The sequence below is a fragment of the Staurois parvus genome, unplaced genomic scaffold (genome assembly GCF_062004578.1).
Source record: "Staurois parvus isolate SC_StPar_1 unplaced genomic scaffold, SC_StPar_1.0 ptg000454l, whole genome shotgun sequence".
NCBI lineage: Eukaryota > Metazoa > Chordata > Amphibia > Anura > Ranidae > Staurois > Staurois parvus.
Genome location: NW_028318250.1, coordinates 5,228,519 through 5,239,145, shown reverse-complemented (window position 1 = coordinate 5,239,145; position 10,627 = coordinate 5,228,519). Strand labels below are relative to the sequence as shown.

At 44.5% G+C, this 10,627-nt stretch overlaps 1 pseudogene; it reads right to left on the bottom strand.

Moving 5' to 3' along the window:
- Window positions 1–2,112: 2,112 nt before the first annotated feature.
- LOC149452951 (U2 spliceosomal RNA) lies at window positions 2,113–2,228 on the bottom strand (annotated as a pseudogene).
- Between the last annotated feature and the right edge of the window lie 8,399 nt (window positions 2,229–10,627).

Below are 10,627 nucleotides of genomic sequence, written 5' to 3'. Positions count from 1 at the left end.
TGACGCATTTAAGCTGACAGTAGGCTGACGTCACAGAGCTGATTCAGCCTCTGAAAAAATTAAAACATTTGGTCAGGATCTACCCAGAAGGCTGGACCAGCACCTGGCTCAGCCTCTCAGCAATCTGATGAGAGCCTGAGCCAGCCCCTTTTGCCTCCTCACAGCTCAGCGCTCCAGTGTTCCAGATGCTATATATTTTTTTTCACAAGTCCATACTTCTCTTTTAAGATGTGTGTAGCACCCTCCTAGTTAGCTAGGGGTAGCTCTAGTTCAATTGATAATTAGGAGGGCTGAGTAGCAGCCTACGTGTGACAGCTAGCAGGTTCAAATTTGGGTCAGAGCTGAGAGGCTCTGTAGTCCAGCCCTCTGTGATTTCTCCTTGTTCTAGAACTTTGGAGAAAGATCTAGAAGCAGTGGATGGATTTGAGGAGTGGCCGGTCTGTACTCTTAGAGGATCTTGGCCAATGCCCAACAGAAGGCTTGGCAAGGGGCCAGGACAGCCTTTAAGAGTAGCTGAGCCCGCTCAGCTGCAGGAGAGTTCAAGTGGAAGATAGAGAGGATGTGAGGCTGGAAGTGGATGTGAAAATGCATGTTGCCTGGCTGTGCAGGACTATATGGGGACCCAAAACGTCAGCAGCTCCTAAGGGGCAGTGCTTTATGTGTATAAATCATCAGATAGCATACAGTCAGTAAAAGTAAGTAAAAAGTAAACATATAAGTATTACAACTGCATATTTATCTGTTTAACTTTATATCCCTATTTGCTAGAGTTACCTCTTATAAAAAAGGGTTTTTATAAAGACAGTTCTCAAACTGTAGTTCTGATGAAAAAGCCTTCCTTTTAGGTGAAAAATTGTATGTATGTTTCATATTCGCACTTTTTGGTAGATAGAAATACAGCACAGCATTTGTAATAGAAACATTGTAAAAGAATACTTTAGACTTTTGGATTTAGTGAAAAAGTAATGCATATTATCACCTAAAAATGTATTATACAAAAAAAGGGCAGTTACTCTTACTGTACCTTAATAAATCATGAACAAGCTGTGTTTTATTAGGTATACCTTAGGCCTCTACTGGATGTATTTTATTATAAATATGGGACACTTCACTAAGCAATGTCTGTATTTAAATAGAGAATAATATTTATTGCTGTTTCGGAGTATGAGCATAGGACAAGGTAAGGTTTATGGTTTAACTATGCCTCTGACAGATACAACACACACATAAATTCAAAACACACGGGCAGGCTGCACAGTGACTGATCATTTTTTTTTTTTTTTTAAGTCCGCAAACGTGCAAACTACAACGAAAAACCCGTAAGTGATCACAAAAAATGTGCAAGTGCGAACACCACACGAAAAAGTGCACTTAGGGGTGTGTTTGTCCTACCCCCCGAGGGGTTGAACCGTTACCCTGATCCCCCGGGGCACGAAGCTCCTGACAGGGACAAGGTTCCCATTTGGTCCTCCTAGCCAAAAGGCCTGGTGGACCACCGTTCCTTATGTCCAGCCGAAGCCGGACATCCAGTACTAGGCCAGGGGGCTCTCCCGAAGAGAAAGCCCCCTAGGGATCAGGGGAGGAAGGAACCAAAAGGCCACACATCCTCCCCCTAGACTTCAGGGTAGGCCCGAGGACCCACACCCTCCATCCGTGAAAAACACACACATAAGTAAAGCAAAAAGTGACAAACGTGGGAGTGAAATAAATTTAAATAAATAAAAAAAGTGGTACCGTGCCAAATTGTGCACAGACCAGGCCCTGAGGCCTGTAGCAAAAATTGCCCTGGACTTAGCCAAAAGACCTGGTCCTTAGGGCGCTGTGCAAAAAGAGGTGAAAAACAGTGGCCATATGTCATCTTCACACCGTGGGGTCCCACACCCAAGTGTTACTAGTGACACCCCTGAGAGCGTCTTCCTCAGGGGTAACTGAGTTTGCGGACTTTTTGCGTCCCCAGCCCCTGGCCAGACCGAGGTAGATCCGTCCAAATCAGGAGGTACTGGGTCTTTCCAGTCTTCCCAGAGGAATTACTGCCAAGGCCCCAGAACGAATCATGGCGCTCCCTGGTTTCTGTCCCTCCGATACTAGCCTTCCGGACCCCCATCATACCAGTGAGGGTACTATACAACAGCCATCCCTGCAAAGCTAGAATGGCCGGGAGCACCCCCACGGGACACTGATAAGAACAGATACTACACTTGATCTTAGCCAAAAGGCCGAGAAGCGAGTGACTGATCACTTTTATTGCAGAAGCATCAAAAACAACATGATACTTGTAATCGGGGTACATCTCACCCTGTACTGCGACGCAGCGCACCACATTGCAATACAGTTCCAAGCATACGATAAATACATTCAGAAATAAATACATTCGCTCAGCGGTATGATGCCTGACGTGATGTGCGTGGAGGATGAATCCCCCGGACCAACACGTCATGCATAATGCCGCTTACCCCAAAAACCATAGCATCCTGATACACAGTACTAAGTCATGCAAAAACGAAAACGAAGAACGAAAGCCGGAGTTTACAATCTACAATAAGCATCGGGTGTGTGGGGGGGAGGGGGAAAAAAAAGGGGGGAAACACAGGCCCGAAGCTTTATTGAAGGGGCAAAGACACGCAAGGGGGAGTAGGGGGAAGGGGAAATCTTCAGACGTCCTCTTCCTCCTTAAAGTCCATCAAGGAATAGTCTCTGAGCAGACTGAGGATCAGTCTGCGGCAGTCCTCAATGGACATCCTCTCCCGCTGGTGGATGAGGCGCTTTCTGGCGCACCATAGAGCGTCCTTAAAACAACACAGCACCCGCCAGGCGCCGTCAATGTCCTCCAGAGAAAAAGTCCCACAGAATAGTCCATTCAACACCCCAAAGTGAGTGATGGCTGTCTGTGGTACAAAGTCCTTGAGTTCAGGTTCCAGGGCCCCCAACAGGGCCTGAGCAAATGAGCACTCCCAGAAAACGTGGTGAGACGTTTCCTCATGGATGATGCAGAAGGGGCAGTGTCTGTATCTGCTCAGGTTCCTGGCATGCATAAATGTCCTGAGAGGCAACCCCCCTTGGATTGCCATCCATGCCAGGTCTTTGTGCCTGTTGGTGAGAATGTTGGAAGAGACATTCCTCCAGACCACCTTGCAGGTGTCTGAAGGCAGGCCTGGAACCGACTCCAAAATGTCGCTTGCTCTGATCAGCTTGTATATGGTCTTTGGTTTCCACAAGTCAGGCTTGACTCCCTGCAGCCCCTGCTCCTTGATGAACTTGAAGGTATCCAAGTAGTACCAAGGGGTGTCCCAGTTGTAGGGGATGGAACTGTCCCAAGTGTCCCATCTGAGGGACCTCCAGAGAGGCAACAGGAAGAAGCGAGACATTGCGTTTCCGCCAGAGTCCATAATCCGTTTGGGCAAAGCGAGTGACTGATCACTGTGATACCCGATCAGAGGCTATCCCAGTGATCAGGTGACCCTTAACTGGGAGTCCAGATTTCTGATCATTAGCACGAGACCCCGGGCACCCGGTGAGAGCTTGATCTCTGTGCTGGGAACATGCTGTATGGCACTCTCACAGCACAAAGACAGGTACACAGAAATGCAGCCTCATGGATAAAGGCCCACTTCATATCTGCATATAGTTGGCGGGAAATGTGTAAGAATGTATTTTCTAGTTTTACATACATGACTAGACATGAACAAGCAAAAATGAACATTGCATTTTAATATGCTTACTTTTAGCACAGAACATGCAGTCTTTTCTTATGCTAGACCACTGTAGATTCTACATCCAAAGACAAAATGTAGATAAAGCTATGAAGATTTACTCATGGCTTATTTGTTGATGAATCTTATGTTTGGATCTCTGAGGTCAAGAAAACTTAGGCTGATTCGCACATCATAAAGTATTTAGGAATATCACCCCATCAACTGGAACCATACCAAGGCATCATCTTGAATATATGCAAAGCTATATTTCAGCTATATGGTTTGGAATAACTATGGGTTGAAGACTGCAAAATCATTGGCCTGTGTCATGCAGATACCAGCCTACATGACCTTCTGTAACTGACAAGTGGTTCAAGACCACGGTAAAAGAAAAGCACAAGATGTTACTCCTATCTTCTTTGACTACTGAATAGTTGATCTGTTTGCTCAAACCATGAACTGACCTACAATGAGCCAATTTAGTAAATTAGTATTTGCTTCAAATTTCAGAACCACCATACAATGATTTACTAAATATTTGAACTGGTTAAGGGGTCATTTAGTGAACAGGATCTAATTGGAATCCCATTTAATTATTACAGGGATTGCAGAGATGGTATTGGCTGACATTTCCCACTTCCTTTAATATCGTACCAGCAAAATAAACTGACCTCTAAAGTCCAAGGACTGTCCAAAGCTGAAAGCTAAAAGAATGCTAAGTCAACAAGCCATTGTAGCAACAAGCAAGTAACCAAAGTATTCAAATATTTAAAAGAAAGACAGACATTACAATGCTGTTGTTTTGTTCATTGAGGACAGGGGGACTCTAATCTAACATTCCTCCTATGTGGGGCTGTAGAATAAATGTCCACTAGTTCTCTGTCAATCTGCCTCCTCCAATTGCATTGCTATTGGTTTCTTTGCAACAGACAGCTATGCAGAAGAACCAAAGAAAGTGCAGAAGGATAAGGTATCACTTGCTAGTGGACAGAGAGAGAGAGAAAGAGAGAGAGAGAGAGAAAGAGAGAGAGAGAGAGAAAGAAAGAGAGAGAGGGTATTCAGCATTTAACTTGCTCATTCTGCCAAACCTTGAAGAAAAAACAACAATGGTTTTGCAAGACAGACAGGTGGCAACCAGATTCCCAAGTTTCAGTTTCAATGCTGTCAGTCATTCTTAATCGCTCCTTTCATAGTAACATCAGCAGCACACCATGATTTTAATTTAGCAAAATTAAAGCAACAATCTTGGAAAATCAGCAGTTGAAAGCAGATCAAAACAGATTGGACAAATATTGATACAGATTTTGAGTATTTCCCCCTGTAATTCTATGTCCTGGACTACAGTTCTTTCCATGTTTAGCCATTTTTTTCCTTGCCTTTGTTTTGCATAGAGGTTAATACATGGCCTGCTTTTTTAACTCCCACTTCTATTATGTCAGGTAAGTAATGGTTAAAATTTGATTTGCTAAATAAACTCTTGTTAAAGCAGTAGTAAAAGCCACTAACAAAATTTGATTAAATGGTTCCCTTCGATGTCATGTTGATGGGGACAAGGACCTCATCTTCACATCCTTGGCCTAGTAGATCTGCAGGGGGATTATGAGGGCTTATAAATATCTGGAAGCCCTGTTTAAGATGAAAGTGTCTCCATACTGTATATCTGATCCTTCCCCCTACAAGAGTCAGTAAAGTAATAAAACAGTAAATAAACACACAGACAGTATTAAAATTCCTTTAATTAAAGTAACTATAACAATAAAACAATGTTTCACAATGTAAATCCAATGTCAATTACATCATCAGCAATTATAAGTGATTCCCTGATGACTTGCCGATACTAACACAACAATCAACGCTATGAAAATCCTCTCTTGTCACAAGTGACAGGTTCTAAGATGACTGCTAAATGTCAATAAACCGACTGGGAAGGCTTTCCGCTGTAATTGGCCATATATGTTCATGACCATTTATTCAAAGATGTAATCTGGGATACTCACTGGCTTGTTTAAAACATGAAACAAACTGGTGGGTGGCTAGCAGCTTGCATTTACATAGTGGCAGGTGAACTGGCTATTTAGTTTGCCCATTTTCAAAGTATCTCTGAATTAACACAAGTTTTTATGGCTTCTTCCTTTGGGATAGCTCTAGTGAATTTGAGAATAGATACAAACCCATTAAGCTTTTTGAATGATTGCTATCGATTTTCTACTAACGGTCAGACTCACAATTTAGGCAGGCATTGAAAAAGCACAACTCCTAATATGTCTAAAGTTATTTGGACTGTACAGCTTCATTATATCTAAATATATAATTAGATAAGTAATTATAATTAGAGATGAGCGAATCGAAGTATCCGAAGTGGAATTCGAGTCGAATATCGGAAAAATTTCGATTCGTGCCGAATCCGAAAAACAGCCTAATTCGGACGCGCGAATCGAAATTTTTCCGAAAATGGCGGCTGACATGTGCGGCGACGGAGCGGGGATGTCGGGGAAGGCGCGCAGACAAGGCGCGCTGCCCCATAATGCATTCCTCAACGACATGTGATCGCATCAGCCAATCAGCAGCCAGCCAGCCAGCACTGTGTAATGGTCGAGGTATATATAGCGGCCATTTTGGAAATCTTCATTTGCCTGCAGTCATTGAACAGAGGCAGACCGCTCTGTACTAGGGACAGGGACAGAGTTAGGGCCACAGAAACGAGAATTGGGGACAGAGAGAAGTTACTTAGGGACAGAGAACCATTACTCAGGGACACAGACTTGTTAATGAGGGCCACAGAATCGTTATTTAGGGACAAAGAAACGCTAGTTAGGGCCACAGAATTCATACTCAGGGACAGACAGAATTGTTACTCAGTGCCAGAGAATTGTTACTTAGGGCCACAGAAACGTTATTAGGGCCACAGAATTTTTACTCAGGGACAGACAGAATTGTTACTGAGTGCCAGAGAATTGTTACTCAGGGACAGACAGAATTGTTACTGAGTGCCAGAGAATTCTTACTCAGGGCCACAGAATTCATTCTCAGGGACAGACAGAATTGTTACTCAGGGACAGACAGAATTGTTACTGAGTGCCAGAGAATTGTTACTCAGGGACAGACAGAATTGTTACTGAGTGCCAGAGAATTGTTACTCAGGGACAGACAGAATTGTTACTGAGTGCCAGAGAATTGTTACTCAGGGACAGACAGAATTGTTACTGAGTGCCAGAGAATTGTTACTCAGGGACAGACAGAATTGTTACTGAGTGCCAGAGAATTGTTACTCGCACAGACACAAAATTGTTACTTGCACAGACACAGAATTGTTACTCGCACAGACACAGAATTGTTACTCAGGGCCACAGAATTCATACTCAGGGACAGACAGAATTGTTACTGAGTGCCAGAGAATTGTTACTCAGGGACAGACAGAATTGTTACTGAGTGCCAGAGAATTGTTACTCAGGGACAGACAGAATTGTTACTGAGTGCCAGAGAATTGTTACTCAGGGACAGACAGAATTGTTACTGAGTGCCAGAGAATTGTTACTCAGGGACAGACAGAATTGTTACTGAGTGCCAGAGAATTGTTACTCGCACAGACACAAAATTGTTACTTGCACAGACACAGAATTGTTACTCGCACAGACACAGAATTGTTACTCAGGGCCACAGAATTCATACTCAGGGATAGACAGAATTGTTACTGAGTGCCAGAGAATTGTTACTCAGGGACAGACAGAATTGTTACTGAGTGCCAGAGAATTGTTACTCAGGGACAGACAGAATTGTTACTGAGTGCCAGAGAATTGTTACTCGCACAGACACAAAATTGTTACTTGCACAGACACAGAATTGTTACTCGCACAGACACAGAATTGTTACTCAGGGCCACAGAATTCATACTCAGGGACAGACAGAATTGTTACTGAGTGCCAGAGAATTGTTACTCAGGGACAGACAGAATTGTTACTGAGTGCCAGAGAATTGTTACTCAGGGACAGACAGAATTGTTACTGAGTGCCAGAGAATTCTTACTCAGGGCCACAGAATTCATTCTCAGGGACAGACAGAATTGTTACTCAGGGACAGACAGAATTGTTACTGAGTGCCAGAGAATTGTTACTCAGGGACAGACAGAATTGTTACTGAGTGCCAGAGAATTGTTACTCGCACAGACACAAAATTGTTACTTGCACAGACACAGAATTGTTACTCGCACAGACACAGAATTGTTACTCAGGGCCACAGAATTCATACTCAGGGATAGACAGAATTGTTACTGAGTGCCAGAGAATTGTTACTCAGGGACAGACAGAATTGTTACTGAGTGCCAGAGAATTGTTACTCAGGGACAGACAGAATTGTTACTGAGTGCCAGAGAATTGTTACTCGCACAGACACAAAATTGTTACTTGCACAGACACAGAATTGTTACTCGCACAGACACAGAATTGTTACTCAGGGCCACAGAATTCATACTCAGGGACAGACAGAATTGTTACTGAGTGCCAGAGAATTGTTACTCAGGGACAGACAGAATTGTTACTGAGTGCCAGAGAATTGTTACTCAGGGACAGACAGAATTGTTACTGAGTGCCAGAGATTTGTTACTCGCACAGACACAAAATTGTTACTCGCACAGACACATAATTGTTACTCAGGGCCACAGAATTCATACTCAGGGACAGACAGAATTGTTACTGAGTGCCAGAGAATTGTTACTCAGGGACAGACAGAATTGTTACTGAGTGCCAGAGAATTGTTACTCAGGGACAGACAGAATTGTTACTGAGTGCCAGAGAATTGTTACTCAGGGACAGACAGAATTGTTACTGAGTGCCAGAGAATTGTTACTCAGGGACAGACAGAATTGTTACTGAGTGCCAGAGAATTGTTACTCGCACAGACACAAAATTGTTACTTGCACAGACACAGAATTGTTACTCGCACAGACACAGAATTGTTACTCAGGGCCACAGAATTCATACTCAGGGATAGACAGAATTGTTACTGAGTGCCAGAGAATTGTTACTCAGGGACAGACAGAATTGTTACTGAGTGCCAGAGAATTGTTACTCAGGGACAGACAGAATTGTTACTGAGTGCCAGAGAATTGTTACTCGCACAGACACAAAATTGTTACTTGCACAGACACAGAATTGTTACTCGCACAGACACAGAATTGTTACTCAGGGCCACAGAATTCATACTCAGGGACAGACAGAATTGTTACTGAGTGCCAGAGAATTGTTACTCAGGGACAGACAGAATTGTTACTGAGTGCCAGAGAATTGTTACTCAGGGACAGACAGAATTGTTACTGAGTGCCAGAGAATTGTTACTCGCACAGACACAAAATTGTTACTTGCACAGACACAGAATTGTTACTCGCACAGACACAGAATTGTTACTCAGGGCCACAGAATTCATACTCAGGGATAGACAGAATTGTTACTGAGTGCCAGAGAATTGTTACTCAGGGACAGACAGAATTGTTACTGAGTGCCAGAGAATTGTTACTCAGGGACAGACAGAATTGTTACTGAGTGCCAGAGAATTGTTACTCGCACAGACACAAAATTGTTACTTGCACAGACACAGAATTGTTACTCGCACAGACACAGAATTGTTACTCAGGGCCACAGAATTCATACTCAGGGACAGACAGAATTGTTACTGAGTGCCAGAGAATTGTTACTCAGGGACAGACAGAATTGTTACTGAGTGCCAGAGAATTGTTACTCGCACAGACACAAAATTGTTACTTGCACAGACACAGAATTGTTACTCGCACAGACACAGAATTGTTACTCAGGGCCACAGAATTCATACTCAGGGACAGACAGAATTGTTACTGAGTGCCAGAGAATTGTTACTCAGGGACAGACAGAATTGTTACTGAGTGCCAGAGAATTGTTACTCGCACAGACACAAAATTGTTACTTGCACAGACACAGAATTGTTACTCGCACAGACACAGAATTGTTACTCGCACAGACACATAATTGTTACTCAGGGCCACAGAATTCATACTCAGGGACAGACAGAATTGTTACTGAGTGCCAGAGAATTGTTACTCAGGGACACCTAATCGTTGAATTAAATAGTATGTCAGACAACATGCAGAGGAGTGGCAGAGGAGGCAATGTTTTAGGAGCGAGCAGACGTGGCAGCAGAGGAAGGGGTCGAGGCAGCAGTATTCGCAGCCAGAGGCCAGTGCTCCCGGTGTCATCCAGCGGTCGTGTCTCCACCGACAACCCTGCCGTCATTGATTGGTTGGCTCGGTCGTCTTCCTCTTCCCAGGTCACCTCTGACACCTACAGCCAACGGTCGGTGGGTACGTCAGACACAACCGTTAGTTGGCATGGCCCGGGACCAAGCCCACTGAAATCACGTGTCCTCTACCTGCCCCTGTCCTTTGCTGTTCCCTCACCAAGCGAAGTATCGCATGCTGTGGGCTCAGCCCCACTGTACAGTGAGGAAGAGCTAACAGAGGGCGGTCAGGAACGGGGGGAGACATCGGCCTTTTCAGCAGCCAAGCGAACAAGTACTGGCGAGGAGAGTGGCTCGGTAGCCGGTCTAGAGACAGGTCTGTCTCCTGACCCAGACGCAGCCGAGGGGGCTAGTAGTGAGGCGGAGACCCTACTTGATGATGAGGAGGTTGATCGCACTTGGCAGCCTCGTCGTCATCAGGCAATTTCTTCCGCATCATCAGGAGAAGAGGGTGGCAGCTTGGCAGCGAGCAAAACAGTCGGTGGGTTGCCCAGGAGACAGCAGCAGGGTCGCATCAGTGTCAGTGGAGCCAAACGTCCACGGAGTAGAGCACCAGCTCCACTGCAGCCTACCACCACGGCCAGTAGTGGTGCGGGTGCGCACGGAGGAAGTAGCAGTCAGCCAGTGAAGAGTAGCGGGGGCAAAGTTTCCTACTCGGTGGTGTGGCAATTTTT